This window comes from Narcine bancroftii, chromosome 1 (genome assembly GCF_036971445.1).
Source record: "Narcine bancroftii isolate sNarBan1 chromosome 1, sNarBan1.hap1, whole genome shotgun sequence".
Taxonomy (NCBI): Eukaryota; Metazoa; Chordata; class Chondrichthyes; order Torpediniformes; family Narcinidae; genus Narcine; species Narcine bancroftii.
The window spans coordinates 300030919-300050694 of NC_091469.1; positions in this window are offsets into that span (position 1 = coordinate 300030919).

The following is a 19776-nucleotide window of genomic DNA, read 5'->3' on the forward strand; positions in this document are numbered from 1 at the left end:
TCAGAATGCAACTTGGAATTTCATTTATGATGTTAGAGAGGAACAAGTCCCCATGTTACTTTCACTGCTGTCAGTGTGTCAGATTTTGCTGATAATGTTTAGATTTCACTGTCAGCTGTTATCAAGGGAGAAGTAAGACACAGATTTAGGTCAAGTTTAATTATTTTCTGAATTCACCCTTCAGGACATATGGATGAATTAAAATATACTGCTGGACATCTAAGCTCTCAAAATTTGTTTTTGCTGCAATTCTTGGGAATTTTGTTTTCATCATATGTGGATTGAGCAGTTTACATTAATTCAAAAGCTGCAATTATTGTTGAAAAATGCTTCATAAATATTTAACAAATCATTTTTGTGGTCCATTCTAAATAAACTACATTGACTGCAAAATTGCTGCTTTTGAAGAATATTCATACATTGCGGGACTACTTTTTCTTTTCAATATTTTTATTGGTTTCATCAAGTACATGTTACAAGTACATTAAGTACATGATAATAAAGTATTAAAACAAATCACATAATAATAAAAATGGCGTTGAGGCCTACGTTAAATGAGAAGTTTTTTCTTTTTAAACAAAAACACTATATCCCTTCAGAGGCTACTGGATTGACTACTTTTAAATAGTGATTAAATCTTAGTCACAACTAAGCTAACAAATTCAATAAAGGACAATGGTTTCCAACAGTAATGGACTTCTGTAAATTAAAATAAAGCAAATATTTTTAGTGGGCATATAATAGCAGGCAAATATACTTAATAACATCTTCCTATTGCACTATGTATTGACAAGACAAGAAAATCCCAAATGGAATCTTCAATGCAGCTTTTATTTTAAAAAATCCTTGAATGTGTGAATTGCTGGCAAGCACAGCATTTATTAACCCTTCATGATTGTCCTTGAAAAAGTGGTTATGAACTGTCACTTTCAGTGATGACACTCCTGTGCAGTCCTTGCAATGCAGTTAGTGAGGGAGATCCAATATATCAAGCTGGCCATGACAAGGAATTGGTAATCTATTTCCAAGTCGATGCAATATGTGCTTTGGAGAGGAACTTGCATGTAATGGCACTTTTAAGCACTTATTTTCCTTATCCTTCAAGATTGTAGAGGCTGTGGCTTAAGGAGGTAATATTAGCAAGTTGCTGCAGTGAATCCTATGGATGATATCCACTACAGACCTATTAAGCTGATGGTAGAGGCAGATGATAAATTTCGCCATGGAAAAATGGATCAAGTTAAAACCGATTTTATCTACTGCACAAGGTACATCGTAAAGGAATTCAATAATGAGAATGATGTGTATGTCAACTTGTACATGCCAGAAGTCTGAACAGTATTATGCCAATAAAATCCAATTCTTTTCCTAAAACTGCTATGAATAATGTAATGTGACAAGAAGCTTCAAGTACCCCTCCCCCCGCCCCTATGTTAATAGCATTATCAGTGCTTCATAAATAAGACCATACCCTTGACCACTTGTCTTGGACATTGATGAATATTATCCACTGCACTACTTCTACTAATGTTTTGATTTTAGTTAATTTAGCACAGTAGAATCTGTTGATTACATGAATAATTAAGAGTTAGTGGAAGGTAATAATTTAATGGATCAATTGGTTAGTTGACAGAAAACAAAGAGTAGGGATGAATAAGTCATTAGGCAGCTGAACAACTACTAAGAGGAGAGCCACAGGAATTGATGTTTATCCTCACAGACTTGGCTCTTACAATTCATATTATTAAAGGCACTGAGTATATTGACCTGATTGTTGACATTATTGAGAATGACAGGAAAATAATTTGTCCCAAATGCAACAATTTCCCATGGTTTTCATTCAGCTGGACAATAAGCAAATTAAACAATCACCTATCAACTAAATTGAATCAAATCTTCTTGCCACTCCATCCTCAAAGTTGCAAGACAGGCAAAAGTGTAGGTGTCCTGGTTCAAAATGTAGGTAAACCTCAGCATGACAAAGTGGATATCAGTGCATTATATGATGCATCCTATTTCCCTATAAGTCATGTACCACAGGTGCAAGTTAAGTTTTCCTTGGCACCTTTTTGGATCCTTTTAAGCAGGCTGGCGGGGATGAGTGACTTTTTTTTCCCACAGAGTCATGGGTGCCAGGAATGTTTTGCCGGGGGGGGGGGGGTGGAGGTGGCTGAAACACTAGAGGTATTTAAGAGACTCAGACAGACACGTGGACGAAAGAAAAATAGAGGTTTACGAAGTAACAAGGGTCTAGTATTATTTTGCTAGGAATACGTAGGCTGGCCCAAAATCAAGCGTTGAAGGGCCTACACTGTCCTGTCGAATTCCATCCATGAGATGCAGTCGCTATACAGAACCATCTTCTGTGCATGTATTGTCAAGGTCTGAGTCTTGATTTCATATTATTACAAGAGGAATTGGGTGGGATTTTGCATCTGAGATTCAGCTCTGCTGTTCCAACCCTACTGTCAACTTGTATCTTTCTGCACTTTACACTGGATTTAATTAACGTTAAAGAATCCAAAATAATTGTGGCTAAATGTAGAACAATGCTTTCATTCATTCTTCAAGCACTGCACCTACTTGGAAGTTTTCAAACATATGCTGGCAGAGTAAAAACTTCAAAATAAAATTGTAGCTGGCGATGGGATTCCACACTAACGATCTGTCACCATGGAAACAAAATTGATATCAAAAAGCATGCACAGCTGGGCCTTACATGTCAAAACTGTTACACATGGGCTGAAATAAAAACATGAAATGCTGGAATTGATCAACAGACCAGGCAGCATCTGTGAAGTAAATCAGAGTTAACATTTCAGCTTTGTCGGAACATTCTGATAAAAGATATAAATGTAAAAATGCCTCCACTGGTTCGATATTACATTGGGCAAGCATGCTCCGTCTCTCTGCCCCATTCCAGATATCAACATCTCTCATTGATATTCTAATACTGAATGGAATAATCCAGTTGATTTGCTTTTAATGAAAACCTCCTAAAACTGAAGCTATACTATAATATATTTACATGGTCAGAGAGGCTAACACATGGTTCATAATTCTTCCAGTCAATATTCAGTCAAGAAAATTTGCTGCCAGAATATAATGCTGAAATTTCAAGGTAGCAAAAAATTATCCGAGAGTTTAATACTTCTCTATGTGGCTTATAGAGATTTCATATACTACAGTACTAGCTCCCTTGGTATCAAGTTAGAAACCGTAACCATATAACCATTTAACCGTTTACAGCATGGAAACAGGCCATGTCGGTCCTTCAAGTCCATACCGGTTCACTTGAAAAACTCTACTAGCTCCTCCGCAAACTCCTGAGGAAGCAGAGGCTCTCTCAGGTCGCTACATCCTGAGATTTTCCAGGTCCTCATAGATTCTCTTTATAAGACCCCGTTGTCTTGGAAACTTTACTCCGTTCCATTTCTCTTTATAAATCGCTGTTCTCTGGGAATCTTTACACATGTTCCTTTTCTCTTTAAAAGTCCACATCCTCTAGGATTATTTACTCCATTCCTTTTCTCTTTATAAATATCCATTCTCTGGGATTCTTTACTCTGTTCCTTTTCTCTATAAAAGTCCCAGTTCTCTGGAATTCTTTACTCATGTTCATTTTCTCTTTATAAGTCCCTGTACTCTGGGATTCTTTACTCACCTTTTACCTTTTTTTTCTGTCATCTGCAATTCCATATGTTCATTCACCTCTTCAGTCTATTTATAACTTCTGCTTTGAAATCTCTCCTGGTGTAGGGCCTGGCAACATTTCTGGAACATTTCACTGTAAATGACATTGCATATTGCAAGTTGTTGATGGTTTTGCAAATTTTGCCCCTTTGATGATCTGAAATCGGTTGAATCGAGATGGTCAGTCAGGAAAACATCAATGAATTATTAAATCAAATTTAGACATGGAGCACGATCATAGGCCATTTCAGCCCGCAAGCACATGCCGCCAAATTTACACCCAATTAACCTACACCCCGGTATGTATGTTTCTAACGATGGGAGGAAACTGGAGCCCCCGAGGAAAACACACATAGACATGAGGAGAAAGTACAAACTCCGGTCCTAATCACTGGGGCTGTTAAGGCATTGCGATAACCGCCACTCCAACCATGCCGGTCTGCAACGGCATCAACCAACAACTTGCAATATGCAAAGTCAGTTACAGTGAAATATTCAAGAATGTTGCCAGATACTACATGAAATGAGTCATGGAGAGATTTCAAATAGTTATATCTAACTATTCATCAGAACTGCAGTTCATGGGAAGCTCCTTCCATACTGGTCCTTTTTCTGAAAAAAAAGGATCATATAATTGAAAGAATGATTTTGCTCCAACAGTGCATTTTAACTAACTAACATTTTAACAAGAATTCATCATATATTTCATTATAAAACATCTGAATACAGTCTTGGTGAAACCTCCCTTCTTCTGAGCGCATCCCATTCGACACCGTGAGATTGATCTCAAGACTCGATGGCTTTAAGAGCAATTATAGAGGAACGTTACAAAGTCAAATGAGAAAGTTTAGAATATTTGAAGGTTTAAGCCAAAAGACTGCAAAAATAGTTAAGAGTGTAGGGCAGATGTGTGGCTAAATCACTGTATTTATGAATTTGTAAGAACCCTTGAGTGATTTGGATCAGAATTCACTGTCACAAACATGTGACAAAATTCATTCTTTTGCGGCAACGTTACAGTGCAAACATTTATATAAGCCACCTGACAAAATAAATAAAAATAGTGCAATAAAAAGAAAATGTTAATGTAAGGCATTGTCTGTGGTTTATTGTTTGTTCAGGAATATAATAGCAGTGGAGAAGAAGCTGTTCTATGCCTCAAAGTTCTCAACTTCAGACTCCTGTACCTTTCTCCCAAAAGTAGCAGAGGGAAAAGGGCATGGCCTCGGTGGTGGGAGTGTCCTTGAGTTTGGAGGCTGCTTTCTTAAGACACCTCCTCTTGTAGATGTCCTTGATGGAATGAAGACTGGTGCCCGTGATATTGCAAGCTGTTAACAACCCTGAATTGGTTATTGTCACATGCTAAGAGATGCAGTGAATAGCTTAGTTTTGAATGCCCAAGAGGCAGCTCACTAAAGGTCACCAAAATGAATTGGTTCAGTCATGTTATATCTTAGTAATGTACCTTTTATAACAATGGGACTAATTTTCATATAAATCTGGAGATTTGAGATTTTTCAGATCAGTTTCCATGAGTTGCTTAGTGATTTGGTCTGCATGAATTACGCTGTATTATTTAAAATCTCAATTCATGGTGCATCTGGGTTTACCTGATCCAAAATTAACCCTGTAAATGGCAAGGGACAAAAACCCAGAATGCTTGCAAATCAAGATATTACTAGATTTCATATATTATATATATATATATATATATATACACACAAAAGAGTCTGGAAAAACAACCAACTGAAAAACCTCACAAAGATTAGCGTATACAGAGCCGTTGTCATACCCACACTCCTGTTCGGCTCCGAATCATGGGTCCTCTACCGGCATCACCTACGGCTCCTAGAACGCTTCCACCATAGATATATATATATATATATGTGTGTGTATAAGAAATGACTTGCTGCTAGTTTGTAACCACCTGGGAAAGTTCAGTAATCAAAGCCATCTGCTCCAGTGTCCTGACAATATGTGACCAGCACTTCCTACTCCACATGGTAAATGATCAAATCGTTTCCATCTTTACTGCATGAACATCCTTATTCGCCAAAGAGAACAGAAGGAATGAATTGGATTTGCTTCAAATGACGAGTCAATCGTTCTAAATATGTTTGGAGGACCACAGAGTTTGATGGGAATCTAGTCACCTATTTCTCATCCATCTGCAGTGCAGTGTTTTGCATTGTCTGTTCACTATTGGGATAACTGGTGATCTTTGTTGAGGAAAAAAATATAAATGCAGTGTGCAACCAAATGTGCTTGACAAATAATGGTCAACAGGACAAAGCAATATTTTCATTTAAGATACAGGTTTCTAATTTGACAGTGTAAAAATGGCCCTGAATGTAAGTGAAGAAAACATTTATTTTCTCTCTTGAATGCTTCTGGGGGCTGATTAACCATTTCCAGCATCACCATGGGTGGCATGGTTAGTGTCGTGGTAAGCGCAATGCTATTACAGTGCCAGCCATTGGGACCAGGGTTCGACTCCCATGCTGTCTGTAAAGAATTTGTATGTTCTCCCCATGGGTTTCCTCCGGGGGCTCTGGTTTCTTCCCGCCCCTCAAAATGTACTGGGGGTTGTAGGTCAATTGGGTGTAATTGGCCAAAAGGGCCTGTTACTATGCTGGATGTTAGCATTTTTTTATTAAAATGGAATAGGAGAGTAAAGTTTAATTTTGTAGTGAGATTTTCTTAAACCTGAATCATTTTGTTGTTTTTCAATTTTTCTAAAGCCAGTGCAGGTCCATTAACCTATACGTGGTTCAAGAGAAACTTTAGCCTTTCCTTCTGGTAGATTTATGCTGTAGGTCTGCGTTTTGTCAAAGTGCTGCCTCCCACTCAACACCGAGCAACAAAAAAAATCTCAATTTTCTTTCATCAATGTTAATCTCAGGCTTCTTTTACCGCAACGGCCCTGCTTCTGCTTCCTGTCATGGCAACTGACCAAAAGTCTGCTTGTCACAGTTAACACTTCACTGTACCTCTAAATAACTGAATTGAAGTCATTTTTACTGAAGGTCATAAGAAATATTTTAAACAGTTTAAAGTGCTAAGTTTTAAAAGGGATAAGATAATAAAAATGTACCCTTTTTTTAAAAATTAAATAGATATGCTTTTAAAAGGGCAAACATGGTGATAGACCATGTTCCATGTAGCATGCACAAGTCCCTTTTAAGAAGCAACATTGCAATTTATTTTGTTGAATTATTAAGTTAATTTTTAAAAAATTCACTAGCACCTGCAACAGATAGCAAATGCTGTCCACGTACATGGTCATAATTCAGGAAAGCATAAAATCTGTTAATTATCTTTCCCTTACTATTGATTTACATTTCACACCAAAACCTAATAGCAGTAATGAATCTTGAAGGACTATCAAAATTCAAATTTATTGTCACAATACATACATGACATCGCACGCAGCCCTGAAATTCTTTTTCCTGTGGGCGAGGCAAAACCACTGTACTCAATGTACACGTGTAAACAAATAAAGAAATGTAAACAAACTGACTATGCAAAACAGAGAGTGCAAAAGTGAGAGGCCTTAAATGAGTCCCTGATTGAATTTGTTGTTAAGGAGTCTGATGGTGGAGGGGGTACCTAGCAGCTCTTCCTGAACCTGGTGGTGCAAGTCTTGTAGCACCTATATCTCTTTCCTGATGGAGGTAGTGAGAATAGAGCATGTACTGGGTCTTGTGGATCCTTCATGATTGCTGCTGCTCTCGAACAGCAGAGTTTGCTGTACATATTCTTGGTGGTGGGGAGGGTTATAATAGCTTTTGCTGCACTAACCTGGCATATCGTACTAGAACCTAGGACCTGCATAAAATACATTAATTCATCCATAGCTGCTGGGGAATTTTAATTTGATTAACAAATGTAGAATGAAGGAGTGAGCACTTATAACCAGGAAGCTGCTGGACAGGCATAAAGCCTGTTTTGGCTGCAAAGGTAATTCAAAGAAGGATCTCTATGCTTTCTCATTCCAGCCTGTACGCAATTGTTACTAGCCCCATACTTCATCCTTCTCCCACCACCCCCTTCCCCCTACAGATTTTTACTGGTCTCGGGGACAAGCCAGCAAGACGTTCAGAATGATGGCAATTTAAAGATGGCAATAGGTGCTAGTTTTGCTCGCACCACCTCTATTGCTCTGAATGAATGAATAGCTAACATATTGTTTCCTGACCATCTGAGTGACAAATAAGCAACACAAACAGGAAATTACAGTTAATTTTACCTTCTAGTCCCGTCCACCAAAGACCACTTTTCATTAAGGTTTTCATCAATCCTAATAAACACGCAGCCACTGATAATTTTAAAAAATGTTTACAGCTCTTTTACAGTGGATAGCAGATGACTTCTTTATTCATTTTGATTCGCCATCAGGCTCGATTGGTTGCTTACTCATTCATGGTGTTTAGTTTAAACTTGCATTGTCAGAAAACATATCTCTGGGAGGTCAGTTACCTAATTGTCAGGAATCATAGCAAGGTTTTTATATACATGAAGTGGTGAGACAATCACTGCAAGGATTCTAGAAATAATTAAAGCTCAAACTGATTTAAATTCTATCATTTAGTTGCAACCATCCTCAAAAGATCTAATAGTTCCAGGGCAACACAATCAGTCTTAACATTTTTAATTTGTTGTTGAAAACCTCACAATATTTTTTGTAGGATTACAAAGATTTAATAATGTTCTAACAATCACACAGAATCAAGCATGATACATATTTTAAACTCTTCATTTGCTAAGAAATTTGCTGGTCAATATTTTGCAGCAGACATCAGGAAGGGTGCATTTTCAATGATGGATGACATGCCTGACTAAACTTCACACAGAAACCAATCACAATGAAAATAAGATGTGTTGAGAATGAAACACTTGCAAAAAAAAATCTTCGAGTACCAGAAAGAAAATGACTTCCATGATTTTGAAAGAACCACTGTCTTTCGTTATGTCAGTTGAACATGTGATCAATAATGGTTATATTTTACTCAGGGTGCCAATTAAACTGAAAATGACAAATAGCATGCATTAATATTCTTCCATTAAAGTCCTCTCTTTTTTAAAAAAAGGTGGTCATTAAGGATGAGTAAGGCTCTTCTCAAATTTGATTGGCTATGGTATAGTGATGGGGCAAAATAATTTATAACCTTGGTAATATAAAAATAAAGATTACAAAGTATTGGCAAATCCAGTTACGAAAAACTCTAATTAGAGCGTTTCCATACAACATCATACAGCATAAAGTGCAACATTAATAAATTGACTAGGATTTAAATCCATTGCTGTCTGTAAGGAATTTATACATTCTCCCCGTGTCTGTGTGGATTTCCTCCGGGTGCTCCCACTCTTCAAAACGTAGATGTAATTGGGCAGTACAGGCCAGAAGGGCCTGTTACTGTGCTGTACGCCTAAATTGAAAATAGCTTGAGCACATTGTCTAAAATATTCTAGATAAAATTATATTATGTTCATTTTAAATGCAAATAGTTATGTAACCCACATTTACATTCTAAACTTCACAAAGTTTAGAAGGAATAAATAAATTAATTGCATTACATCATCACAATAAAATCCATTGATAAGGCAGGTGTCATTGCTAAATTGTTCCTTACAATATGATCTTTGTTTTCAGAAACATTTACCATGCCCCACCTTTCTTGTTCACCCATTAATAAAGAAAAAGAGCTGTGGCTTAAATTGTGACTTTGTTCAGGAGGAATTATCTGGTGTGTTTAGTAGGGCACAAAATTCAGTAAATTGTATCAGGCCTAGTGAGCTCATAACATCAGCTTAAGCATTCCTTTTGTACATGTAACCAGAGGAATGGCAGAGATCAATTACAATCTTTAAATGGCATTTAGACAGGTAAAGATGTAGAGTGATACGAGTCAAATGTATGCAAATTGGTATTGGCTGAGAAAGCACCTTGGTTGGCATGAACAAATTAGTCCAAAGGGCTGATTATGCTATGACAATTGAAAACAACTGCTTTTATTTTGTTAAAGTTAAAGAATGGAAATGTCTGTTACCAAACAAACTCTGCCACCTTGTTTTGAATTTTTTTTTAATCTATCGTGTTGTTGAGAAGAGACGATCACAGAGAGGTGGCCAAAACCACGTAGTGTGCCACAAGAGGATTTGGAGATGGGATACTTGGAACTCTCGGTTTTTTTTCTCTCTGAGACAGTAGGAGGATGCTGTTTCCTACTAACCCAGGTGTTTTTCTTTTGTCCTTAAGAAAATATTTACTGGTGACTCAGAAAAAGAGGAATAATATATCAGCCAGGATTTAGATTTAATTTTTAGTTTCTAACAGTGTGATTTTCATTCAACCTCTCATTTTTCAAATTGTGCTGACAGGGAGCATAGATTCAAAAGCTCATACCTGGGTGAAAATAACCATTCAAAAAATATAATTTGAGCTAAATACTCTTGTATTAGATTGAGCAACAGTAATTTTTCATCTTGTACACCCAGCTTAATTTAAAATAGTGACAAAAAATTTCTGACTTTCGCAGAATCAGGTTGCCTTACATTAAATTCAGAAAACATTCAGTTCCAGGATCAAAATTCTGAAAATTATTGCTCAGTCATCAATGACTTGAGCTGAAAAAAATAGTGCATCTACAAAAAAAGTTAGTTATTTTACCCTTGAATAATCCTCTCTTTCAGGACATTGAAATGAAACTGTAGTTGTGATTTAGTCTTTCCAAAAGTGTAATTCAAGTTGTAAGATTTAAATAATTACTGAATATAATGAAGAACTTTTGATCATTTATCTAATATGTGTTAAATCATAATTACGAACATAATTCCACACAACTGTGCCAAGCATTCAAATTGAGAATACTGAGCGAGGTATATATTACAGGCACCTCAGTTGTTTATTTACTCATTTTAATTTCAAAGGAGCCTCAGCTATGATCAGATTGAAGTACTCGACTCTCAGTGTATACAAAACTTAAACCAAATAAGGTCAAAGGAAAATATGTACAGGGCTAATATCCTGAAACGGACGTGCATTATCCAGTTTCAAATGCTTCCATTGTGGAAAATAGATATGAAAGAAAATGTTCGCCTCAGGGAACCAAGACTCACCAAAACTATATATATTGGGTTGAGTTTATATTTCACAAGTCCTGACTTGACCTGTGGATGTATTCCTTCAGAAATTAGTTTGAAACTGAATAGAGTTTGTCTTTGTGCAAGTCTGTAATAAATAAGTGGAATTATCTATTCTTAAGTTTGGGTAAATAGTGCAGGTACACTCTCATGTCAGGGAGTTGCATTCCAACCTGGAAGGAGTGAAATTGCTTATGCTACTGAACAGCAGTGGTAGATTAACTACCACTCAGGTCCCTAGGCTGAGCTTTACTAAAGCTCACCCTATCTTGCCCCCCTGCACCATCCTTCGTTGAATAGAATAAAGTGACATTGTTATGTTAAATAACATAATAGGGGAGTCCAAAGTGGTCAATATCGACTCCTGCTGGGAGCTCAACATCCCCACTCCTGCCCTGGAGCCCAACGTCCCCACTCCCGCCTGGGCCCCCTCTCTTTTGGGCCCCTAGGCTTAAGCCTACTCAGCCTAAAGGTTAATCCACCACTGCTGAACAGGTTTTGAGAAAAGGTGGATTACTTTTGATGATGAATGCCAGCGATGTCCAAACGCAGAGCAGCATTTTTAGCAATCAATTTGGTAGCATTAGTTTAACCTCTCCTTATTTTAAACAAAACAGTTCTAGAAATTCTAACTTTCAGCAAAATGATTTTTTACATTAAATCCATTCAAGATGTAGTCAAAAAGTAGAAATTGGAAAATTCAGCATAGCAGTCAAATTTCTATTACCCCGACACACACATACAAAAAAAAATTGAAGTTGTATTTGCAATGTCAATTTTGTCCTTGAATGGTTTGCCACTAAGATCTCCAAAGTTTAAAAAGTTGCCAATTTAATATGTTCAAAATTTGTGAACAAGGCTGTTAACCGCCCACAAGTAAAATGGTTCTGCTACCCTTACAGCAAATGTCTTGAAAGGAATGTTGTCAATTTGTGGTCCGGATTTATTAAAGCTCAAAACATGCATGGATGTATGTAGTGAAAACATGTTCAGTTTGAGGTCAATTTTCAAGTTTAATAGGTACAGTATTTTAGCTTCAGTACAATGCTTCCTGTTTTGAGTTTAGAATTTTTGAAGTGGCAATGGAAATTAAAGTGGATTTAATGGGAAATTATAAATCTGTAATGTTACAAATCAACCCCCATTCAATATACCATCAGTTGTGCCACTGACCAGAAATGGTCTGGATTTGATCTGCAGCATAATTGCAGTGAATGCTTCCAGGCTTGAGAAAGAAATATAAATAGAGGCCACAGACAGTCTTCGTCCCAGCCACAGTTTAATGTGTGAAAAGCAAATTAATTTTTCATTGCTTGGTCTTCAAATTTCAGGTTCTCTGTTGGTTACACCTAAATTTGTTACAATAAGTAGCAGATAAAAATGAGGGGAAAAAGAATCAAGTTTGTGTTTATTGTGTCATGTGCTAAGCTATAGTGAAAAGGTTTGTTCTACATGCCCTCCAGAAAGTTTATCCATATACAAGAAAAGCAGAATAAAACAGAGTAGAATTACAGAGAGGTCAGTTCAACAAGAGTAAGGATAATATTACTTTACAATGATGGAGCTCGTTCAGGAGTCTGATAATAGCAGGAAAGAAACTGTCCTTGAATCTGGGGTACACACTTTGGAATCTTCTCAACAGTGGGAGGAGTCCTTTAATATGTTGGCTGTTTTTCAGAGGGATCAGGAGGTGGAAAAGGAATGAAAAGGTGGAAAAGGTGGTCTGATGATCTGAGCTGTGTTCACAATTCTCGGCAGTTTTTAGCAGTCTTGGGCAGAGCAGTTGTTGGATTAAGCTGTGATGCATCCTGACAAGATTGTGCAACTGCAGAGGTTGTTGAGGGATGCCAACACTATGTGAACTTTCTTCGGATTCCTGAGAAAGTAGAGGTGTTGATGCACTTTCTTGGTTACGTTGTTAGTTCAGGACAGGTCGTTGGAGATATTTACTCTCGGAAATGTAAGGCTGTCTACTCTTTCTACCTCGGCAACATTGCTGTGGACAGGGAAGGGAGCTCTCCTCTTTGTGGAGTCTATGACGAGTTCAGTCTTGCTCCTGTATTCTGTTGTCATTGCTTTAGATCTGGCCTGGAAAGGTAGTGTCACCTACAAATATATAGAGTAACTTGACATGGTGTTTGTCTATGCAATAGAATGTGACAGTATGCAGCCTTCCAGGGTACCAGTGTTGAGGGTGATGGTGGAGGTGCTGTCTTCAATTCTCACTGCTTGTTGCCTGTTGACAAGATGCCAAAATCCAGTTGCCGAATGGTGGGGAATGAGTTTGTTTGGAATTATTGTGATGAAGGTGGAACTGTAGTTAATGAACAGGTTATTGTTGCCAACGGAGAAGCTTTCTTTCTCGTACACATAATTCGTTACTGGAAGAGGAAAGCAAATGGGGTTATCTGTGCAGTGTTTTTGGGCTGAAGTTGTATTAGGTACTGCACAAAAGAAGAGTGCAATTATGGAAAGATTGCATAGGAGGAATCACTGCTGAACTCATTGGGCTCCTTTTGGAAAAAAGCCATATTAGGAAATACCTCCACATGATCATGCACAACTTCAGAGAGAGTTTGCTTTGACTGACATCTTAAAGAAACTGAGTGGAGGCTCCAGATGTTGTATACACAACACTTGAAATAGACCGCTGTGCATTTTCTGAACTGAAATGGGCACCTTTAATCAGTCACAGTGAATTGTGGAAGCATATCCATTCAGACCCCATGCAAACCTTGGAATGTACACTTTCTGGAGATTTTTCCAAGTTTCATTTTACCTGTGGCTATTTTTAGTCTCATTGCCAAGGCAGCTAGTGTTTCCTTTTGTCCTGTGTAATGCAAAGCTTAAAATTGCTTTTGATCTTTCGCGAAGCAGATGAACATTATACCGTGTTGCTCAAATTAACGTTGCTTTCAGTGACAGAAAGGTATATCGAAACATGGCAATAATCACTGATGAGAAATGAGCAGGCTATAAACTGAGGTGGTTCAATGAAAATACGATCTGATTGCAATTTTTCATATCCATACTGGATGTGAGTGCTACATGAGGGATAACTTCGTAACATGCAACACACAGCTTCATATCCTGTCTTGGTCAAAGGTCAAAAACCAATCTACTTTGTAGCACATAGTTTGCTCCGAGTTGGGGGTCAGACCTCACTGCAATGTCAACAAGACTGAATGGGAGAAAGTAAGATAAATACCAAGACCAAAAGACTGTCTATGAGCATTAAAGGATTAAAAATCTGCCATTTGTAGAGAACAAAGAATGTGAAAATAATGGGAGAGAATGGTCAGAGAACCAGAAGGGCGAGTCCACATTCAGCCGTACATCGTCCTGATGTCAACAATATCAGCCCTGGAAAGCCTCAGCTCTCAGCCATCACTCAAGGTCAATTGCTCACCTGAAATCTTCAAGAGAGTGTTAGTTTGTTGGTAAACAGACCCAAAGTAAATGATTGTGGTTTGACAGAATGATCAGCTGTAGTTTCATTGAACCCAGGGAAGAATCTTCCAGAGGTTACCTTGGAAGCTAAAGTTTCCTGAAGGAGCATTCCTAATCCTAAATTCCGAAAAAAATTTGTCAGTGGGCTAGCATGTATTTCTAAACTATTAATCCAGAGGTACGAGTTCTAATTCAACCACGAACAATCAGGAATTGAAGTACAAGTCTTTGAATCTGGAGTCAAAAGCTAACATTAAAACAGTGGTGATGAAATCAATGGATTAACAGAGAGAGGAGAAAACAAACATTTGGTTCCCTAATGCTATTCAGGGGGGAAAAAAATCTGTTCTCCTCACTTGGTCTGGCCCACATGTGACTCCAGACTCTCAGTGATGTGGTTGACTCTTTACCACTCTCTGAACTAGCCTGGATTGCCAGTCAGATCATGAACAATTGGTAATGGGCAATAAATATTTTTCTCAACCCGCATGACATTAATGTGTAAAACTGGGAAACAAATTATTAACTTGCCTGTTTGTCCCCCTTCTGGTCTGAATAATTCTTTCCATTGGGCTCTCCCGATGGAAAAGCAACAAAATATATTCCCACTTTAGCTACAGATTGTTCCTATTAACATCATCAAGATATTCTCCAAGCAGAAGTAGCATAAAAGATTGCTAATTAAACATTGGAAGTCAACTTGCAAATTTATCCACACCATTGATTTATAGTGTTCTCTATGAAAAGTAATTAGTACTACAAACATAAGATGTGGGTCTGCACTCCTTTGTAATGTCAAGTGATTAAAGACCACATAATAAATGGCAGGACCTCATACAGTCACTACTCATTGACAACGGAAAGTCTGATTATAATTTTGGGCTAATTTTAGATGGCTTCACCTCATACTCCAGAAATGAGACTCTGAGGTACTTTTGACTCCTTCACACGACTTGAGCCTTTATGGTTGAGAAAGACAAACTTGGGAGTCCTTGGATGCACCTGCATAGATTAACCAGTGAGAGCATTCACACACACATCTTTAACTTCTACCTGCAATCTGTTTTAAGGCGGCCACTATCATTCCAGTGCTGAAGGAAAACATGATAACAGGTCTTAATGATTACTGTGTGTGTCCCTGACCTCCGCCATTATGAAGTGCTTCTGGAGGCTGGTCATGGCTCACGTTAACCCCAACTTCCTAGCCAGCCTTGATTCACTTCAATTCACCTCCTAAAGCAATAGGTCAAAGGCTGATGCTACCTCCGTGGCCCTATTCTCATCCCTGGAGCATCTGGATAAGGATACCCATGTTAACAATAACCCAAAACCACTCTGGGAATATCTTCTCCAAGACGACATCTCATTGTTACTTTCTCAAGCGTAATAAATTCTAACATTGCTTGCAATGGCGGCGCTGCCACTGGTGTGGACCCAGGGGACGAGGGGAGCAGGGACACAGCACCCAACCCTACTGCTGACAGCTCTGTACAGGCTTTAAATGGCCTTTTAAAGGAGCTGATAGTGTTTTATTTAAAAATCTATGACCGTGGTGTTTGGGCCCAAGATGGTGTCGCTTGTGTTCGGCAGCAGCCACATGGGGTTGCAGTCTCTGGGGAGCAGTGAACTGGCATAGGGCACCAGTAACAGGAAGTACAACCCCCAGTGAGAAAGAGAAGCAGAGGAGATGACCCTGAGGATGGCGATCATAATGGCAGGCCAGCGAGGGGTTCTGTGGCTGAAATACACACACACAGGCTGTGGGATTTTGGTGATTTGAGATCAAGGGACTCATCAGGCAGTGGACTGCTGGAGATTGGCTCATGAGAACAGGTATTGGAACTGGGAGGTTGCCGAGGAAAAGAAGGGCCCTGGGTGCTGAAGGTTTCCTTGTTGGGTTGGAGATTTGGACCTGGGGTCAGGTTGTCCATGATTTAAAATGATCTTGTGAGGATGCAAAGGCTGTGGGAGTGCTGATGGCAAATCCATGGACACTCAGTGACACTCTGGGGGGGTGGGGGGGATTCACTTTTGCTTTACTTTCTCTGTCTGTAAACATTTCCGGGCAATGCTAATGGCTAATCTATGCAGACTAAAGGCAATTTTGGGTAATGTTACATTTTTGTTTCATTACATGATGATAAATAGTCTCTGATCTGAATGCCAAAATTCCAAAAATGAATTTTAAAAATGTACTTCAGTCAATTATAACATAATGAATATAGGTTGATCCATCAGAATATAGAATGCAGGGTTCTCGGGTTTGTTGAAGTAGAAAAGACCCAGAAAAAAGATTAATGAAACAATAGCAGAGAGACAGAAATATAATAACTCATGGGGTGGATATACAACTACAGGAAACTTGGTCTACTGGCTTCATTAGAATGTTATCTACTGGGTGAAAAATTTAGAATATTGTCCGGAGTATAATCTCAGAAAACAACAGTTAATGAGAAAAAAGGAAAAAAATTTGTGAAGCCTTCAAATGTTGTATTGAATATCTGGGAGTGATTGAAAACAAAATAATCACAAGAGCAGAAGCAATTCAGAAAGGAGGGCCTTTACTCCAAGTGAAATGGTGAAAAGAAACCTTCCTGCAATTGGACAGTGCTATGATGAAAGCTCACCTGGAGAGATGGTGCAGGGAATAGGGTTACAGCTTGGTGATTGTCAAGGAGCATTTTGGTCTGCTAGCTTAGCGGAAGGCTTACCAAAGTTGTCAGCATGGTGAGAAGTGAGAGTCACTGTGTTAATATTCCAACTTCATGACTTTTTAAATAACTTTAACAAGTTTTTAAGCTTTAGTCATTGTTTGCTTGAGAATTTGAAAAATTGACAAAGATTTGCAGTCCACTTTGACAAAAGAACAAGAAATTGAATTTGTACTAGGCTGAATGTCAATTACTACTTTAGTTTCTCCACTGTAGACATAACAACATGAGCAGCAGATGTAATGTACTAAATTGAAAGAAATGCGAGTGCTTCTTATCTCCCTGGGTGGTGAGAAGGGAAGGGGAAGAATGACAGACCTTGCATCACCTAAAGAGGAGGGAATGATATTTTTGGTCTTGGTGGTGGATAATGATTCATTATGTGTGGAACCTTGTGGGTTGCAAAGCAAGAACAAAAAGGAAACATCCTCTTGTTGAGTGTCTACAGCAAGAGGACTGCCCTATTGTCCACTACAATAAGTGAAGAAATGTTTGGACAAAATATTTTTATTTGGAGCACACTCAGGAGATCCAGATGCAAGGTATTTTTGAATTACAAACTCTATCACATCCCAAGGGAATAAAAGCAGCACTACAAACTCCTAAAGGCAATAATCCAACAGAAATGCCATGGCTGGGGGCGTGGCAAGATGGCGTAAGGATCAGACGTGCCTTCCAGTCCTCTCCTGACTCTATCTTATTGTTTTGTCTAGAAATGCCCGTTAAAATTCTTTAAAAGTTTAGATAATTTCAGTGCTGTTAATTTAACTTATGATGGTACAATTGGTGGAAAAGAGCAAAAAAAAAACGACAACAGATCATCAAAAAACTACATTTTCCAAAAGTTCAAGTTTTGGAGCCTACCTACAGGAAAGACACCGGGACTCAGTGTGAAATGGATCCCAGGAGAGAGGTACAGTGTTCGGATGTAGAGCTCTATGTTACATCGGTAGAGCCCCCTAAAGAGGGCGCCAAACAGCCTTTAGAACAAAGAGTTACTCAAAGGCATTTGTCAGCTGTAGAGGTGGCGCTGCAAACTGCATCTCTTGAAATACAAGAACCTATACAACTTGATGTACTGGGAGAATTTAATACATTATGGACTGGGGAAAACCCCGGCCAGCATCTTCCAGTCATTGCTTCCAATTGAAAAGATTTTTGTGAATCTTGAATCTAAATTATCTTATACAATGCAGGTATTATTCAAGATTATGACTGAACTTGGTACTAGGTTTAATACTTTGGTGAAAATACATTCTCAACAGATGGCTGAGTTTGGAGCTTTTAAGCTTGAAGTGAGAGATAAATTTAATTCGTGTAAAGAAGATATAGACGAAATACGGGATCAAGTTTTTGATGTGACCAAAATGGTCGAAGACTTATAAACTCAAAATAAAAATTTGGTGAAAAAGATTGATTATTTGGAAAACCAATCCAGACGGAACAATATAAAGATTATTGGTTTGCCGAAAGGTATGGAGGGACCAGACCCAAGAAAATTTTTTACTGAATGGATTCCACAGGTGTTGGGTCAAGAACATTTCCCGGAAGGTATAATACTGGAACGTGCTCACAGAGCCTTGCGTAGAAGACCTATTTCAGGTCAAAGTCCAAGACCTCTTTTGGTTCGTTGCTTGAATTATTACGACAGAGAAATAATTTTACGAGTGGCTATTAGAAATGCACAACAGAGAAAATCACCCTTGATGATTCAAAATAATCGAGTTTTCTTCTATGCGGATTTGAGTCAAGAAGTTATGTTCCAACGACGGGAATTCAATCCTGCTAAAGAGTTGTTGTGGAAGAAAGGTTATAAGGCAACCTTTAGATATCCAGCTGTTTTGAAGGTTTTTCAAGATGGTTGCCAACCAAAGTTCTTTGATTCTCCAAAGGAAGCTATAGCATTTGCTCAAGAGCTGCCAATTACTCAGTTTCAACAGAGACATAGTCCGCCGCAATCTCTAAGGAGACAAGAGATGGAAGAAAAGAGCCGTGCTCCAAGAAGGAATGGTTGTAATGGTGACTCGGCAGTTGGAGCTGATTAAAAGAAGAGTTGTCCTTTTTTTTCTAATGTTTATTTTTTAAAAAGGGATATTAAATAATGATGATGTTAGTTTAAGATGAAGTGAGAGTTGGGGGAGAGAACTGGATAGGCACTATTTCCTGAAAGTCATCTGCTACGTGTGAGTTATCTCACACCCATTTTTTTTTGGGAGTTACCGCATTGCGCGGTTTAGACGGGAGGGGTATTTTTAACCTCCTATCCATTTTTTTTCCTTTTTTTGTATTATTAGATTAAAGAGTGAAGGGTTTTTCTTTTGTTTAAATATAAAAAAAAGCATAAGAAAGTATTTGATTGTTTAAAAAACTAAAAATTGATGTGTTTTTTTCTTGTAAAGTTTATTCAGTAGATAAGGAATATCTGAAATTTAAATGTGAATGGGATGGATAAGTTTTTTTTAATATATTTTTTCTTTAACTTTAAGGTGAAAGGAGTGGTAATTCTGGTGTATATTATTTTGCTATTTTAGTTATAGAACGAAGGGAATAATGGTGAAAGTTATACATTGAATTGTACAATTTTTAATGAGGCTTGAATTTTGTTTGTGGTTTATGCTCCATTTGTTGAAGATATAGATTTTGTTGTAGATGTGTTTTTATTATTCGGATATCTGAATTTTAACGTAATGATTGGGGATATTTAAATGTGGTATTGGAGCTTTTATTGGATAACTATTTAAGAGTAAAAGGGAAAAATGGTGGAAGAGTACTAAAATTG